The sequence below is a fragment of the Halyomorpha halys genome, unplaced genomic scaffold (assembly GCF_000696795.3).
Source record: "Halyomorpha halys isolate HHAL.00 unplaced genomic scaffold, Hhal_1.1 Scaffold388.1, whole genome shotgun sequence".
NCBI classification, from domain to species: Eukaryota; Metazoa; Arthropoda; class Insecta; order Hemiptera; family Pentatomidae; genus Halyomorpha; species Halyomorpha halys.
In genome coordinates this window covers 353,262-371,609 of record NW_027114767.1, presented here as the reverse complement: position 1 = coordinate 371,609, position 18,348 = coordinate 353,262, and the positions used below count along the sequence as shown (strand labels likewise).

Genomic DNA, 18,348 nt, shown 5'->3' with positions numbered 1-18,348 from the left:
ATTTCTCAAAATAAATTAATTAACTACTAATCTTTCAGTAGATTTTTAAGAAATTTTGCTTTTTAAAAAGCTATATCTCGAGAACTATTGGACGTAACTAGCTCTTTTAGGGTTATATTTCAGCAAATTTACTCTTCATTAAATAATGTTCTCTTAGATTTTCTAGTGATGTTGGTAGTTTTTAAGATATATAGCTCCGAATGAAAAATTAATGTTTTTTTAAGGTTTTGACACAGCCGCCATTTTTTGTTCCACCTATACTTGGCAGACTCATCAGTTTTGACTAGTACTTATACCTAGTTTTCATTACATTAATCAAAAATTGGGCTGAGATAACTGCTTTTTTTCTTCCCGGCTCTTGTACAAGAAGAGATTCTGACTCAGTATAAACTCGATCATTCATCACTAGTAGAGAGGTCCCTTCCCACTCGTGACAACGCAGACGGCGAGTAAGCGACACAGCGGATCCCAGAACCTACCTTAAAATCCCTTGCAGGAAAAGAAAGAACATTTATATTTACTATATATTATATATATTATGTATACGTATGATTTTGTTTGTAATATGAACTATGAACTAGCAAACATTGATTTTTATGTATTACATTAGATATAAAATATAGTTTGAGTGTTTGTGTCAGAACCGCCAAGTTCGTACGAAGTTCGCCAGGTCTACTTATTTAATTAAATTACCTAAGCACTACTATACAAACACGCGGATATAATATAATAATAATTTTTCCATTCTTATGAGAAGGAATAAGAAAATGCTTTATTTCTTTTGGAATTTATGATATTCAGCTCAGTAATAAAGATATTAAGAAGAGAAAAATAATTTTAAAGTCTCTCCAAAATATTTATGTGTGAATAACTACCAGCGCCTACATCTCTGTTAATTTAAAAAACGTACTCATAATTCATTAATGATGTTGACGATTAAGAGCTCAAACAGTGATACTTGAGATGAAACTCTGTTCTACATCACTTAACAATTTAACGAGCAAAGTGACAAACAGTTTTCATAGTCATTTAGGGTGACCTTCAACTCTTAATTTACAATATTTATCTTCGCCGACTGGCGCCACTTTCTCGAGAACAATTAAACCTCTGTTCGCAAATACCTAAGTCTCACCTGGTAGTATTAAAATATCCCTAGTGGATATGCTAAAAAATAAAATCGATTTGTTCATTAATTAAGAATGATGAGGTAGCCAATGGAATAGAAATAGAAAAGAATATACGAATTAATCACAATAGAACACGAAATTAGATTGATAATGAATAAATATAAGAAAAATACACAATATCTTTGCTTTCAGATCTATGCCGTGAAAGTACCATAAAGGAAAAAATAAAAAACTTTAGGGAGAATTCTACAGGGAAATTATCACACCATTTCTGTGTCAATGTCTAAACCGTAAATTTGGTGCTAAAGAAAACTGTAAGTAGACACTCCAGACATTTTTTAATTAATTTAATTTAATCTGATGCAATTGATATCCTACAAATATGTAAACATCAAATTATCCTTTTCTTTCATAGCTTAAGATAATTATGTAAGTAAATATCAAATATTTAAAGAAATATATATTTTGTTTGTCAAGACATTCGGCTAGAATTTCAATTCGCTAAAAAAAAAAGCTTCACCACATAAATATTCATGAGTCGAGCAATGTTTTTAAATTTACGAGCCCCAAGATCATCTGGATTGTGCAAAATACTAGTTCAAAATTTAACTTATTAGAATATTGCACAAATGATCTTTGGCGTTAGTCCATATTTAGATGTGATTACTGTTATTTTTATCTACAACTGTTGCACAATGTCCTATTTTTTAAAACGAATCAGCATAACTATTAAATTCAATTTTTCTTTAAAATATCTTACAAGTGTATACTTACTCAACGTTTTTGTGAAAAAATTAATACAATCATTTGGGGAAATCTCAAAAAAATTAAACAACATAGGAATAATTGTAAAAACGTAAAAAAACATCAACACAACAGCACTGGCACAACACAGTATAAAATACAAACATGAATTTGATTTTAACAATCCAGAAATATTAGACACGGTGAATCATAGTAAAAATAGAAGCAGTATACATCACTAAAAACATAGACAAAAGCAATTAATTTTAAAACGGACACCAAGACTTTATGAACACATTATATAGATATTGTAAATAAATTAACAATTTAAGTTTGTACAATAGTTATAGGATTCAGAATTATTTAATAATTTAATGAATTGTTATTATATAAAAAAAATTGTTTTTAATAAAATAAGTTTTTAAATTGTTCATCTTTTAAGTAATAGAGGTACGATAATGTTGGTTTGCTTCTATCTGTTTGTTATCATAGTTAGAGATAACCTTTCAGGAAGGGAATTAATTCTCCTTATTTATAAAATGTAATAGTTGATTATTAAAGAAAGTTTTACTTAGTGACAAAATAGTGTTGATATTAGCTAAATGAGACTAATAAGGAGTAAGGTATGTATTAGATAGAGATGTTAATGAGGTAATTCGTTTATAAAAAAATTAATAAATAATATGATATATTGTAAATGTTGTAAGCATATGTAGCTATTTGAGAATTTGTTGCTGTTTGAGAAGATGGGGTGACAACCCCGAAACGTTCTTAGCATTGTAATGTAATAAAATATAATTTAAACGAGGAAGAGTATTATTCATTCATTTCTAATTAGTTTTAAAAAAAACTTCTCCAGTAGTAGATATTACTTTAATACAATTATTTCAAAATCGTCCGATACGTTTTTTTTTTGTTTTGTTTTTTTTACAGATTAAAAACAAGTATTTGTGTTTCTAATTAATCTTGCTAGCACAGATCATCACAAATGTGATCTCAAACATCATCATTCATAATGATCTAACCTAAAACGTTGAAGGACCTGCAGGTTTTAATGACTAGAAGAGCCTTGTTCAGTTGATGTCAGGATTTGCCATATAAAGCATACTTGAAGTAACGTCGTCTTGCGTCTTTTCATTCCAAACTCCTTAAACATCCTAACCCATTATTTCTTAATCTTTCATCCTTAACAATCCGTGATAATTCTCCGAGGCGTCTGAAAAGAAGATGGCCACGGGACCTTATAATTTAAATTAATATTTGAAGTACCACCAATGGGTGGTTCCTTCCCAAGATTTTCAAGTGTATGTGAAACAGACAACATATTTACTTATTGCATTTATTATTTGTACAGTTGTAAATCACATTAAATAAATAAAAAAAAAACTTTTTAACAAACCATAAAATTATTTTTTTGCGTTATGGGCAAATGAAGTTTTCTTTTGTCAAAATTTTTGTCTTACTTTTTCTCAGAAATTTGTTCTTATATTAAAACTTAAATGTCTTTTTGAAAAATACTTTAGGCTAGTTTCATAAGAATCGTTTGAGCTATTTTAGCGCTTTTATATAAATAAAAGCTAAGTTTATATAAATAAAAGACGATTTTCAGGTATTTCACATTGAGTGACTTAAAAGCTAAAACTTAAAAAAAAAAAATCCGGTGCGGTGCGCGCAATAAACATCTTCACGTACCTCTTACATACGTCCCCAAGTTGTATGCAGACTGATGAGTTCCTGTTGAAGTTATTGTTATTGTTGTGATTTTCGAAAATTTGAAGACAACAAATTTTTATTTTTCTGTTTCTATAAAAGTTAGTAAATCATTTTTACACGATTTTGATATGTTTAAAATGATGAAGAAGATGGTCAGCGGTGCGGTTAAAAGAGAGAAAAAATAGGTAAAAACTATTTATTGCCGACGTTTCGCCCTTCTACTTCATCAGGGCAAAAAAAGATGCAAAGAAAGCTAAAAACATTTTGACATAGTGAGATAATAGGATACAAAAACGTAAATTAAGGTAGGGTTAAAATTATGTAAAAATAAGAGAAAAGAAAATTATATACAAATGAAAAAAAAAGAAGAAATAAAATAGTATTAATATAAAATAAACAATGGTAAGAATATGCAAACAAATACGAAAATATATTATATCATATATATTATATTTAAAACGAGTCATATTATGAAAAATATTCAATATCTCAGAAAATTGTTGTTGTACAATCTCTATTAGGGCTCAATATAAATCTCGTTAAATACTCCATAAAATGATTTATAATAAAAATCTACTTAAGAGTTGCTGTTTCTATGATATTTACAAAAATAAATGCACAAAATATTTTTTTTCTTGTTGTTAGGGAAAAATAATTGGTGTTAAAAAAAAATTTAATAATAATAATAAAGGCCTAACGAACCCGAAGGTTCGATGCTGATACAACCAAACGCTCTCTGCATACAGCCTTCAAGTGATGCCGCTCCAAACCCAATTCTACTAAATCTGTTTTAACGCAATCCTCCCATCTACGTTTCGGTCTACCTCTGGGACGTTTACCCGTTATCACTGTTTATTAACATTTTAGGGATCCGCTCGTTACTAAGCCCTACAACCTTACACGCCCATCTTATACGCCGCAAAGATATAACTTGAAATTATATTTACCGGGTGTAGGTCCCTTAATTCAGCGTTGTGTAATCTTCAAATTCTCCCGTTAATTCATCCTTTTTCGGTCCGAATATTTTGCGTAATACTACTAATAATAGAGAAATATTCATTATAAAATACACCATAAAGTATTTTATAATGAATATTTCCCAACTAATTGTAGTTCTCGTGATATTTAACAAAATGATTTTTTTTCAAATTTTTTTTGAAAAATTGAAACTAAGGAATAATTAAACATATATATAATTCTATCAGGCCTCAAATTGAACCTCGTTAAACTCACAATTAGATAGTTTATATTGATATTTCAGCTAATACTATTCCTTACTATACATTCCATATGGGATTCAATTGGGAGAGGCTATCGTGGTGAGCGAACCCTTAAAATACTGGATAAATCCCCGATATTGGTGAAGATGAAAGAACTAAGTTGAGACTTCCAAAGGCATTTCACCAATACCAACTTAGTTCACCAACTTGTCAGCCCTTAAATATATTAAGAGGGATTCTGAAACTCTTCGAAACCTTAAAAAGTTCATCTGGACAGGACGAAATTTTGACTGTAATCCAAATCCACATTCATGGTATTTTTGTTCCAATGAAACCACCCTTGATACCGAATTTTACCTTATTTAAGCAAAAGGAAGCTCTTAAAATTGCCCAAATGCATTGGAAAGATATATTGATATTAGCTACCTTCATTTCATTACGAAAACTAATGTTTGTCACAGTGCTTTGACAGTTGATAAATTCATCGAAGAATTGAAATAATTAGATAAATTAAAAAAGAACGTCTCTCATTTGATTTTTTCGCTTGAAAAAAAAAAACCACTAACGTTTATATGTTCTCACATTAACAACCAATGTGAAAATATTATGCAACTTCAGTGTTACAGGAAAGTAGAGATAGTGAATTTCGGTAATGTATTTTTAATGCTGTTTAAAAATAGTATATTGTTATTCATTTATGCAGATTATTCTAAACGTTATTGTTGAGCGTTTAAATACCGCGACCTTGTGTTGCTGATAGCGTTCAGCTTATCGCCGTGTTTCTAAATTTATACAATACCGTTATCAAAAACATGAAGTACAAAAAATCGACAGGTTGTGAAATAAGCTAAACTAATTGTTAAGCAATTGATAGTGAGTGGTATATTATCTAGTCAGCAGTGAAATCATCCCGTTGGCTCTTCAGGCTAAGATCATCGGCGCCTGCATTGCTTTATCTGAGCTATTAATGAAAGCTGTTAAGCGGCTGAGTGATCACTTTACTCCTTACATCGATGATAAACAGTGTCCTTATAAGAATTAGTTAATTGCTTCTGTCAGAATCAGAAACAGCATCTATAACAAAACCGTTCTCTAACTACTCATTCACAATACCTATCCTTATGCTGTTAGTGTGCAATAAAACTAATTTAAGTTACGTGATTTGATAGTCCGGAGAAAAGAAATTAAGTAATTTCATCTAAGTTTTTAATTACTTCAATAAAAACTATATATAGTTACTAGTCAAAATTCATGACTCCTCGACCATAATTGGACTGAATAAAATAATGGCGCCTGATTCAAAAACATTAATTTTTCATTCAGAGCTACATTTCTTTAACTACTAACAACACTAAAACGTCTGGTGCAGTGCGTGCATTACATTTACTACCTTTCATAAGTTTCCTAAAATGTTTTATGTACATTGAATTGCTCGTGCTAAAGTTATCACTATTTTTGTGATTTTCCTAAAAAATAATCGACAAAGAAGAGGATATTAAAAAGATCCAAAGCTATATTTCGAAAAAAAATGTTACCCTTACAATTAATTTGGGGCTTAAATCATGTCCATGTAAAACTGTTGAAGAAATAAATCCAAAATTTTAAGTGATGCTTATTAAAAATCTAGAATAGTCAATTTTATTCCGAATAAAAAAACAAATTCTTTCATGGAGAAAAATAATGACAAAATGGAAATTTAGAAGTATTAAGCACTTACCCTTCTCAGAAATTTCCAAGTTTATACTCAAATTATTTCAGTAGCGAAAAAAAGATTATAATTGATGTGAAAAAAGCCAGCAATGTAGTGTTTAATCACTATACAATCAAAAAAGTTTTACTTTCAATCACTTAAGAAATACATTTATAAGTAGTTTCAACAAATGATTTTTTTTTATAAATTGTACACTTAATATTATACTTAGCTTTGGGGCTCCACTAAACCTTTGAATTCCTCTCGAATCCTTACAACTCCAAATCCTCAATGCTCCTTACTTTGTATCACATAAAATCATCCATAAAGACCTTAATCCTCCATATGTTACCGATCTAGCCCGAATCAGATATCAATCCTTCCATTATAAACTCCCTAACCACCAAAACCTTCTAGTTTCTAAAGTTGCTTCTTCTTTTTTTCCTGACAATCCTCCGAGGCGCCTGAAAAGAAGATGGGCTCGAGACCTCCTAGTGTAGAAATATGATTAGAGTGCTACCAATGGGTGGTTTCCCTACATGATATCACTCCATTTTTATATTACATCAAATTTATTTAATGTGCTGTTTTGTTAATACAGTTGTAAATTGCAATAAATAAATGTTTAAAAATACTATTTTAGGATACTAAAAAAATTAAATAAGTATATTGCATTTTTAATAAATAAAGATGTAGACCCTAGTGATTAGTTTGAGCGTATTGTGTATTTATTAATTACTAAAATAAATATATTTTTTTTCTTATAATTTGAAAATTATGCATTGTTATATGTACTAAATAAAAGGAGAGAATATTAACATTAATTTTTATTCTGATGATTTTCTCGTTTTCTTATGAAATGTGATTGAGTAAAAATTACGAGACGGTCTGAAAGAATGAGGTGCAGAAAGAGGTTTCAAATTTCGGATTAGTCCTAAAAATTACTTGTATTAATTTTTTCTTATGTCAATCATAAATTTAAACTTTTGGAACTTAAATATTTCTGTGGGGATCTTTTTCTGGTCGCTAATTTAAAACAAAGGGACTAAATAAAAATGAGCAGTAGAACGTCGTAAAAAAAAGTTTTTCTTCAGAATCAATTAGGTGATCGTTTCTTCTTTAATTTAGAATAAAATATTATATGAGTAAATTTTGGGGACTTCGCTAAAACTTTCCAATGAGATTTCTTTCTGTTCCCAAGTTGACTGAACTGATAATTATAACCAGTTAGTTAATATGAGTGCTTTTATACAATGTTGAATCTTAAACTTGTAATATTTTTAACTGAAATAATTCAGAACGTGCCACATTGTAGTAATTACGGAAGTATGACAAAAGGTGGTTGGGTAAGTAGCAATAACGTTTGGTATTTCCGCCGGGTAATATACAATTGCATAAGCCCCTCGGTGAATTGCAACCGAGTGCATTTGGAGAAAATAGAAGAGGCTAGTCATCTACGTTGCCTTTCTGTGTGGTCTACAGTCATCCTTAATTTATGTCGTGTTTGAGTCCATCATATTATTTCTTATATAATTTTAATAAAATGTCATTCCAAGTAACCATAATGTCCGAAATAGATGCAGAGATCATTCCATGAAATATTTATTTCAACAAAATGATCAGAAAATCTAGAAAGAAAATACTCAATAATAATATACATATACTATTGAGGTATATAATATAATTATCATAAAAACACGAATTAATTAATTTTTAAAGAAGTTTGTCGGGGGGTGCGGTCAGCAAAGAACAACATAAATAAACAAAACCATATTTATTTATTTTATGCCGACGTTTCGACCTGAATTTTAGGTCTTCATCAGGGCTATAGAACAAAAGAGATAACAACAACATTTAGAGAAACATACAATTGAAAAGGAATAATATACAAACAAATTTAGAATTATACAAAATATCGAATTAAATCATAAATGATAAAAATTGATAACTGATAATTGAATAATAAAAAAAATTTTAATTGATTGATAATCGTGGAAATCTACACCTCATAATTAATTTTTATTCATTTTACCAAATAAGCCGCAAGATCTTTGGCAAAATAATTTACTTGAAATTTTACATGGGAAAAGGGGCTGTAGATACATTCACGACATACACTTTTAAAAGGGTTCTTATGAAGAATAAAATTATGTGTTTGGTATTTCTCGTTCAGTCCCAAGTCAATGTCATTTTTGTAATAGACATGTTCAAAGAGATCTCTTGAAATTAAACAAATTTATAAACTTCATATTTGAGCACATCCATAATAAATTAATTATAGCTAAGGAATGCTAGCCATTGTATCCAACCACGATAAAATACACCTCTCTGAATCCATTCATATTCACCTCATATCTCATCCTGTCATAAATAAAACCTTTGGTAATTCCCGTATTCTACTTTAAAAAAAAAAAAATCATTATTTTAGTATATTTAAAATGTGTATTTTTTCGACATATAAATCAATCACTAATCCATGATCGCAACACTTTTATTTTTGGCCAAGACTTCCATTGGAGTCCTATACTGCCTAACCATGGTTGGGGGTCAAAGTTCTTCATTTTGTGGGACCCCCACTCAATGAAAAAAGTCGTCGTCCCAGGCCGGATTCGAACCGGCACCGCCAATAGACATCGAGTTGTTAAGACTGTCTTAACCACTGAGCTATGGGCTTATACGGCCACACTTTTATTTTGATAGTTCGTTTGTCACTGATTTATAGATTCCTATAAAAAAAAAAATGCTAAATTCGGCTGACTTCCTATTTATTCTTCCTTTTCTTTTCTTATCTCCTCAACATATCTTTCCTTTTTTTACTTGAATATTTTTACTTTTATCTCTTTCTTTAGGTTCGATGCTAACTTTCTGTTTAGTCCATTTTAAAATGTTTAACCAGTCTTCCGTTTCCTGCTATATAAAATGGTTATCTTGAACTATTAATATTCTTGTAAAGGATAAAATATATCTTGAGAATATGAGGTTGGAAACAAGATCTCATTGTCATGTTGAATAAGGGATGAGAAGGCACCGCCTCAGGCTGTAACGGTTAACAATATAAGTTCTTACACTTGAGGCTAAATGTTGCCTCCGGGTGCATGTGTAGGAACAGTAATTACCATTCTTGAAGACATCGTTAGACTTTGTAGATAATTAATTCAAATTAGCACCTTTTCTTCGGGCTAGCCTGTAATCTCAACTGTTCTGAAGTAAGAAAAACATATTAATTGAAAGTAAAAAAAGTAAAAAATTAAAGTTTTTCCCTCAGTTCTGATTGGAAGTTCTCACATCGCTCGTCTAATATGTGAAGTAGTTATTCAATAATTTACCTTGCCACCAGAACACGCATTTGCAACACACGCACGTTTTTAAAATTGGATGCAATTATTTTAATAAGTGTTTAAAATAATTTACGGCATTCATTCAATGACATTGTATCAAATTAAAGCCACGATTTTAAGACACAGAAAAATAGCTAAAACAGCGTACAATAAATTCATACTCAAAATTTCGTAAAATGTAAACGAAAATGGTATCATTATTTCATTTGAAATAAATACCAAATATCATAGCATTCGTGTATTTTTTTTTTTTTTTTTTTTTTAAGGTGAGTTATGAGTGATCATTTCTACGAATACACCAACATTTTTATTGGGTTTCTTCTTTTACCAACCCTTACGGCGTCGGGACAGTTGTCATCCATTTCTTAAATGCTTCATTATTCATGCTTCTCTTCTTCCCCTCAAGACCATATTCTTAGGCAAATCCAATATGAGAGGACATCTGCAGCCGAGGAAGTTAAGTCATCATCTTAGGAAACTCGATATTGTAGCTGAACCCTTTCGATTGCGGCCTACAGGGTTGACTTTCGTGGCTGCCCAACTAAATGAAAAATAAATTGGTTACCTGTTAATAACCTCTCCTCTCCCACCATATGTAAGAAATAAAAATGGCAGGGGCTTAATAAAAAATACAATATGAGGTCCTCCTTACTTATTCCTCCGTCGTCAGCGCAATCTTTTCCTTCAGTGTTAGCTTCCCACATATTTTTTGGCAGTCTATATCTTTGCACATTGCGGAACCAAATTGATTCTCTTCTACGAATATTTTTCATAGCCGGTTTCTGTCATTTCTCTTCTCCTAATCGTTTTTCGCTCATCCGGTCAAATGCAGTATTGATAATGCTTTTTATTGGCACTACTGTTAAATCAATATAATCTTTTATTAAAAATGTATTTTTTTTAATAAATAATTCAAATTTTATCCATTATAGTCTCAAAACCTTTTATTTCTCTTATAAGTCCGACGTTTCGGCCAATCCGGCCATCTTCAGGGACAATCTACTACAAAACAGTTTCTATTACATATATGATCCTACAAACAATTCAAAATACTTAACATTATTATTTATAATTTACCTTACCTTAATACAACTTTGAAACCATATAATTTAAAACTCTAACTTCATGCAGGCTATTCTGCCCAGTTCAAAAACATCAATTTCTATGAAACATTAAAAACATTAGGTAAAAGATATTTTTTTGTTAATAAGTATACCCCACATATGTTTAATTACCTAATTAGTCAAATATCACTTAAAACAAAGTCAAAATCATTTATCAGCAGACACTATTTCTTAAACTTTTATCACAACAATGCTTGTAACCTTCCTCCACTCAGTTCAAGCATTCAAAGCATTTTGAATTGTTTGTAGGATCATACATGTAATAGAAACTGTTTTGTAGTAGATTGTCCCTGAAGATGGCCGGATTGGCCGAAACGTCGGACTTATAAGAGAAATAAAAGGTTTTGAGACTATAATGGATAAAATTTGAATTATTTATTATAAAGTTACCAGTCTCAAGAAAATATTAAGATTATAAATAATTTTTTTTTTTTAATGATATTTGAAATTACCGGATTTTTAATTTATTACTATAGAATTTATTTTTAACCAGAAGAAATGCCGTTCATTATTTTTTTATGTTTATGAGTAATCTTTTTTTTTAATCCTGTAAACCATAAACATTTTTTTTACATTTGGTATTCTTGGAATTCTTAAATGTAATTTATTTTTTCAAATTAAATTATAATGAAATATTAATTACTTTTTATATGTTTATATATTTTAACGTACACGTTGATCCCAAGAGCCAGATGAAGGACGAGGCCCTAAAGTAAAGAAGAGGCTATATAAGGCCTCGTTGCCCCCACTGACGCCTCGTTATATTATTCACTACTTTCTCTTCACATATGGGAGAGTTGAACTGAGGCTAAGTATATTACCATATGGCCCGCACTTCCTGGCGCCATCCACTCGAGTCAGCCCATCCATCCGATAATGACGTGTCTTCATTGTAAAATAAAGTTTATTTTGTGATTTACTTCGAAATACCTATACCAAAAGCTATAATTTTCTTTGATTTTGCAATCTCTACAAAAGTTCAATACCTTACAAACCCTGAGGACAAATACTTACGGCATGAACCGTATTTCTTATTGATCTAAAGTTCTCTACTCTAATCTGATTTTATCTCAAAGCCATAAAAAAAAAAAGGTCACTAACGTCGTAGTTTCCCCTCTTTGTCCCTATCCATGTGCTGTGGAGAGCAGAGGTAATAGTCCAGGAAAATTGCAAGTTAAACTAAAAGTAATTATGGAAAGATAGTTGACTGTATGAAGTTGATTGCAGGAAGATAGTTCAGGTGGTGGTCAATAAAAGTATCCAAATAGTGAAAAAAACTATTTATTGTTAACTAACGTTTCACCTCACTTTGTAGGGTTAAATGAAAACAAGATACAAACATTGTAAGAATTGACAAAACATTAAAATAAATATACAGAGAAAATACGAAAATATGTAAAAATAAATAATTTTTTATGTTGTTTATAAAATGTGTGATAGAATTATAAATACAGGACTATAGTAATAAATTGTAGACTAGAACTAGTTATAGATATGGTAAAGAGGTAAGTCTAGAAAAGTAAATAGAAGGTTCAATAAATATAGTAAAGTTGAGGTATTGTAGCAAGTAAAAGGAAACATTAAGGAAGTTAATAAAATTAGCAAATAAACCTAGATGTAGGAAATAACTACCAGTTAGATTAAAACAGAGATGACAACTGCCAAGTCCGGCATCTGTTCTCAGGTATAAAATTTCTTCATTACTTCGCCAAACGTCAAAAAGGGTAAACTTTTTTATAATATATAGATAGGTAAAATGACAGAATCATCAAATCTCTTATCTAATATTGCAATAGGAAATATATGAGATAAATGCAGATGTATTAGATATTAAATACAGTATACAGAGAAAGATAAGTCTTTATAAATACATCGATTAAAAAATAAAAATAAAGTTATAAAATAAAAATAAGAATTTCACAAATATCTGTATATCCTATCTAAAAAATGGGAGGAATAGTGATATAATAGACTAAGAGAAAATTAGTGCAATATGGATAAAAATAATAAAACTGTGACAAGTAATAGTAATAATGAGTAGTTGAAAAACTTTTAGGTGTAGTGTGGACATTACGTTAGTGTAGAGATCGTACATTGGTGATGGGTGACAAGAAAGGTAACAATGTGATAAAAAAAACTAAAAAGACAATATTTGTAAGTGTTGTAAGGTGAAGATAAAAATAAATAAATGCAATTAAAAAATAATAATGAAAATAGAAAAACATTTGGATGTCCACAATAAAAGTATTAAAATTAAAAGTGATTAGATAAATAATTTCTTTAAATAAAGACTAGTATAAAAAAAGTTTCCACTCAGGTTTTTTTCATTGAAAAATGGTTATTGAACTATTCCAGGTCGCAACACTGGAAGTTTATTTAAGGCAAATAAAAAACTACAATTTACGCTCATTTTTTATTCAATTTCCAATAACTTGAAAACTACCTAGCGCACGATAAAAAGTATAGAATCCTTTTTTAATGTAAAGTGAATTTCCCAATATTCGAGCCCTAGTACAACTCTTCGCATAAATTTTTCAGAGATGCAGTTTTTCAAATACTAATATTTTTTTTTTCAAATAACGAGTACTTGCATCTTGTAAAGATATTTTGGTAAATATCATGAAAACCATTATACCTAGGAAAATTATCATTATAAATTACTTAAACGAGATTTGAATCGATACCTAATAAATCTTTATGTTCAATATATTCCTAGGAACATATTTCCAGTCAAACTCCTTCGTATGAGTTGCCGTTCGCATATTATTTACAAAAATAAATTCACAAAATGTTGACTTCTTGTCGTTTATAAAAAATGATTGGCAATAAAAACAAAAAAGATCCAGAAAAAACATTGAACGTAAAAGAATTCTATTATCACTTTAGAGCTCGTTAAATACACCTTAAAGTATTTTATAATGAATATTTCCCTACTAATTTTAGTTTTCATGATATTTACCACAAAATGATTCTTTCTTATATTTAAAAAAAAAATTCAACTAAGGAATAATTACACATATAATTCTATTAGGGCTCAAATTGAAGCTCGTCAAATGGACTATTTAATAGTTTAGCTTCTTGGAGTTATAGGCAATATACCAAAAATTTTGGTGTGGTTCCCACATCAGCCAACTTTCACTTAGCAGCCTAGATACCCCTATAGATTTTATGTAGATTGGTCGACTCCTCTTGAAGTTATTGTTATTTTTGTGATTTTAAAAAAAATCTTGACTAGAAAAGACGAAAATTATGAACAGCAAATTTTTATTTTTCATTCGGAAAAATTCGTATTTTAGAATTTCTCGACTAAGGAATAAGGAATATAATTTTTTTTAATGCCAAGAATACAACAACATAACAAACGTTTACGAAGCCGCAATGCAATCGGGAGAGAATTCTTTTCTTTTTTCTTCTCCTTTATTTACTCCTAAAATTCTTTAATATTTTGAATTTTTCAATGGTTTATTATTGCTAACAATGAGAACTGTCCATCTAAGATGAGTTTGCCAATAATCATACTTCTGTTACTATTTATTGACAAACTAAGGATTAGATGTGTTTCTTAATTGATTTTAATTCTAACTTCAGGTTATTTTTACTTTCTGTTTCCTTTGTACAACAAATTCTCTAAATTCTTTGTTTAGTTTGTGAAAAACAAAGAATATTGACTCCTCAAAAGAAGAAGTAAAATCTTTGAGTTACATCAATAATTTCTTAGGCTTTCATTACAATTCCTTTTTCTTTCCGCTTCAAAATGTGTAATTGTTTGTCTCCGAAATCAAATGTAAGCTGAAACGGTTTTTTCGATTACGAGAATGGAGAAATTCGGGACAACAAATACAAAATATTTTTTTAGATTTAGTTAAATCCAATTCCTTAAGTGAGTAAGATCACGAAACTCCCTCTTCCAAAATTCACAGTGAAAAGTCTAACAGATGCCACCGCGAGGAAAGATGTTTACATTTATTCCAGCATTTTTCTCCAGGGATAGTGTAATTTTTTCTAATGTTTCGTCCTCATGTTACAGGGCATTTCTTTAAGCACTCATCAGTCAAACAAGTGATCAGTCTTTGAGGAAGTATCCTGTGACGTAAGGATGAAGTATGGACCAAAAAAAAGACCCTTCATGAAATAAAAAAAGAAAATAACTGATACGACAACCAATGAGAAAAGATTGAAAACTACAAAACTAATTTTTTGTTGTTTGACAATCCCATAATTTATCCCACAAACCTACATTTAAAATCAAAATAATATTTTAAAAGTAGGAAACATACTCATTAACAAATAGAACTATCGACATGGTCTAGTTATGTTCAGTTAGATTGTTAAAATACAGCTCGTTAGGAACGGATGGCTGACCAGACGTGGCAAAACTATAATTTAAATTAATCTTTTGTGCCATCTTCTGAACAAATAATTATTATACAAAATGGTCTAAACTAAAAAAAAATAAAAGTACGATAAAAGAAACGATGGCTGGTATTATTTCAAACAGTAGAAAAGCGTACTTTTTAGTTGTTTTTTAAAATTGTTTAAACATTTTGCGGGCTTTCGTTTTGAAATTATGATTGAGTAAGTAATTAAAAATTATCAGTAAATCAATTAAAATCACTTATTATTCTTCATAATTTTTTTGTTTATAAACATTTGCATAATATTGTTGATTGTCCTGATCTTCTATGCTTTCACATTCATATACCTCCACATCAAACCAAAGCAATATTTGACTTTAGATACAACTTGTCACAAACGAAATCACATCAGGTTTTCCAGTTTACCAAGAATGAGGCACTATGTCAACACATTACCAAATGATATTGATTTGTTTCACTTGAATTTATCTGAACTAAAAAACAAAATTCGTAATACAAATTAAATAAATCAAACAACTTTCGATCATCATCACTTTTTACTATTATTTTTGTGTACTAATTTAAATATAAATTTACAAGGAACTAAAACTTTATTTACTGTGTTATATATTATATTCCATCCAAACGCTTTAAATCTCAATTTACGTGATATCAATTTGTAATTGATATCATATTTATTTATGTATTTGAATTAATATGTAAATAATTTATACTTTTTTTTATAAATGTAACTGGGTTTATCACTTATAAATAAATAATTGATATCAAGTAGTTTTCTTCAAGGCAACCAGTTCTCTCTTCCTTTTTATTTTTTTTTATTACTTTTTTTTGGCAAGGATGAGATAAGAAAGTGGACCGGAACAAAAGGTCGTTACAACATTTTGATAAATATTTCTATTTTTAAAATGTAACCATCTACCAGAAAAAATATTCTTCACTTCTCGGTTATTTTTTAAAAATATTATTAATTCCCAACGACAATCAGTGTGAACACAGAAAGGTTTAGTACCCAATATTATCTATTTTTGCGATACTTAGAACATAGAATGAAATATTTTTTTGCAACATTTTAATTATTGGGATGTTGAGGGGGATGCAATGGCTTATAAGCTATTTAATAATTATAAACTAAATAAATTTGAAATAATTTCAAGATCTAAAACTAATGATTTAATTTACATAACACAGTTAAAATACAAAATACTACAATTAAAACAGAAATATAAGCAATTTAATAATATATAGACTGTTAGTTAGTAATAGCATATAACCAATGAATGAATGAATAAAATACAACTTATAAAAAGAGTAATAATGAATTACTATATATATATGTAAAGTTCAATTAAATTTACAACTGCTTAAATATAAAAATATGTAAAAAAAAAAAAGAAAAAGAAACTCAAATTAAATCACTCTATCATGAAAAAAGTGCTGGTACCTTACGATGTACTATGTATCTATTGAAGGGGTAGGTAACATTTTTTCATTTTTTGAATCTTTAGTGTGGATGAAGGGGTCAGATGTCTATCTGGCTAGAATGAGGTACTCTAACCTCAAAATCCAATTAATAATTGAGATACCAAGATATAGAAGGGACTGTGTACACTTTAAACCATAACAAGTTCAAACAAAAAAAAAATTGAACCTTGTTTTCTTAAAATTTACCGTTTGAAACATAACTCCTTCAATTATAGCCTTACGGGAAACTGTAAATAATAATTAATAAAAAAAAAACAATATAATTAAAAAAAAATAATAATAATAATATGAACCGCTACATCCCATGTAAGGTTGAGTACTTTGTAAGGAGGTCCTTTTTTCAGAACAACGGTTATACAAGGAGCTGATTTTTTCAAGATCACGCTCAAGCACCAGATATTTCCTCAAATAAAGTACACACTTTATGAGGCTGGGTTAGCTCACGGTTTAAATGTAACAAAAAATAATTATCTATCACTATAGCATTCGAGCTCGGGTCCTTGGAATTAATAGCTCAGTACTTTACCACCGTGCCTCTGCGCTCTCTAAAAAAAAAATACAACTAATACATTAATAACAATGAAACTAATAAATTCCTATCAAAGTATGTGAGAAGTATAGAGTGAACTAATATAAAAATAAGAATACCGTATAACTAAAGGGCTATGTATATCTAAATAATATATATTTATGTAGCTAGTTTTATTCGGGTTATAATGAAATAGAACTCACTAAATTGAGAAAATAAAAATAAATAATTTAAACAAAGAAGCGTTTGAAGTTTTTCGTTTCATTTTAATAAGTTGGAACCAAGTTTTAGGACTCGTTAATCCAGCACAATGCATCGTATTAGCCCACTGTGAATATTAAACGTATAATTCAAGTTAATGATGCTGTAACTGTAATTAAAGTTTTAATCCGTAGAAATGTACTCAGAGATTAGTAAGAATGAATGTGTCCCCCTTCGAACTTGTAAATGATTTATGGTCATTACTATAATGAAAGTTTTGATATTTTGATGCTGTTCAATAAGAATTGATTTTGATATGTATTTATAGGATACGAGACTGGAGAGTTATAGGGGAAGTAAGTTACAAAATTCCTTGGCATATTAACTCACATCAGTTCCAAAACCTAGAATGAGTCACTGAGACCGTGGGCAGTGGTCTCACATATTTTCTTCAATAGTCATGCGTCCTCCCTTTGTAACGGGACTGTGAGACATTATTGGTTAACAAAAGTCTCTACCTAGGTATTACCAAGTTGGGAAAAAAGTATTCCATTGACCAGAGACGAATACATTTTTATTCGAAGTTTATATTCAATGTACTAGAGACAAATACATTTTTATTCGAAGTTTATATTCCATTGACGAGAGACGAATACATTTTTATTCGAAGTTTATATTCCATTGACGAGAGACGAATACATTTTTATTCACAATCCCACAATTTATCCCACAAACCTACATTTAAAATCAAAATAATATTTTAAAAGTAGGAAACATACTCATTAACAAATAGAACTATCGACA

At 29.4% G+C, this 18,348-nt stretch overlaps 1 protein-coding gene across 6 annotated transcripts in view; it reads left to right on the top strand.

The window, feature by feature from the left end:
- The window catches only part of Trh (tryptophan hydroxylase), a 261,632-nt gene that overhangs the window by 143,527 nt on the left and 99,757 nt on the right, over nt 1–18,348 (top strand). For 4 of the 6 annotated variants that reach the window (XM_067051895.1, XM_067051898.1, XM_067051893.1 and 1 more), the window contains one exon: nt 1,320–1,441. The exons of the other annotated variants lie outside the window; for them this stretch is intronic. The gene's annotated coding sequence lies outside the window, so the exon portion shown is untranslated. The remainder of the gene's footprint in view (nt 1–1,319; nt 1,442–18,348) is intronic. 6 annotated transcript variants of the gene reach the window in all.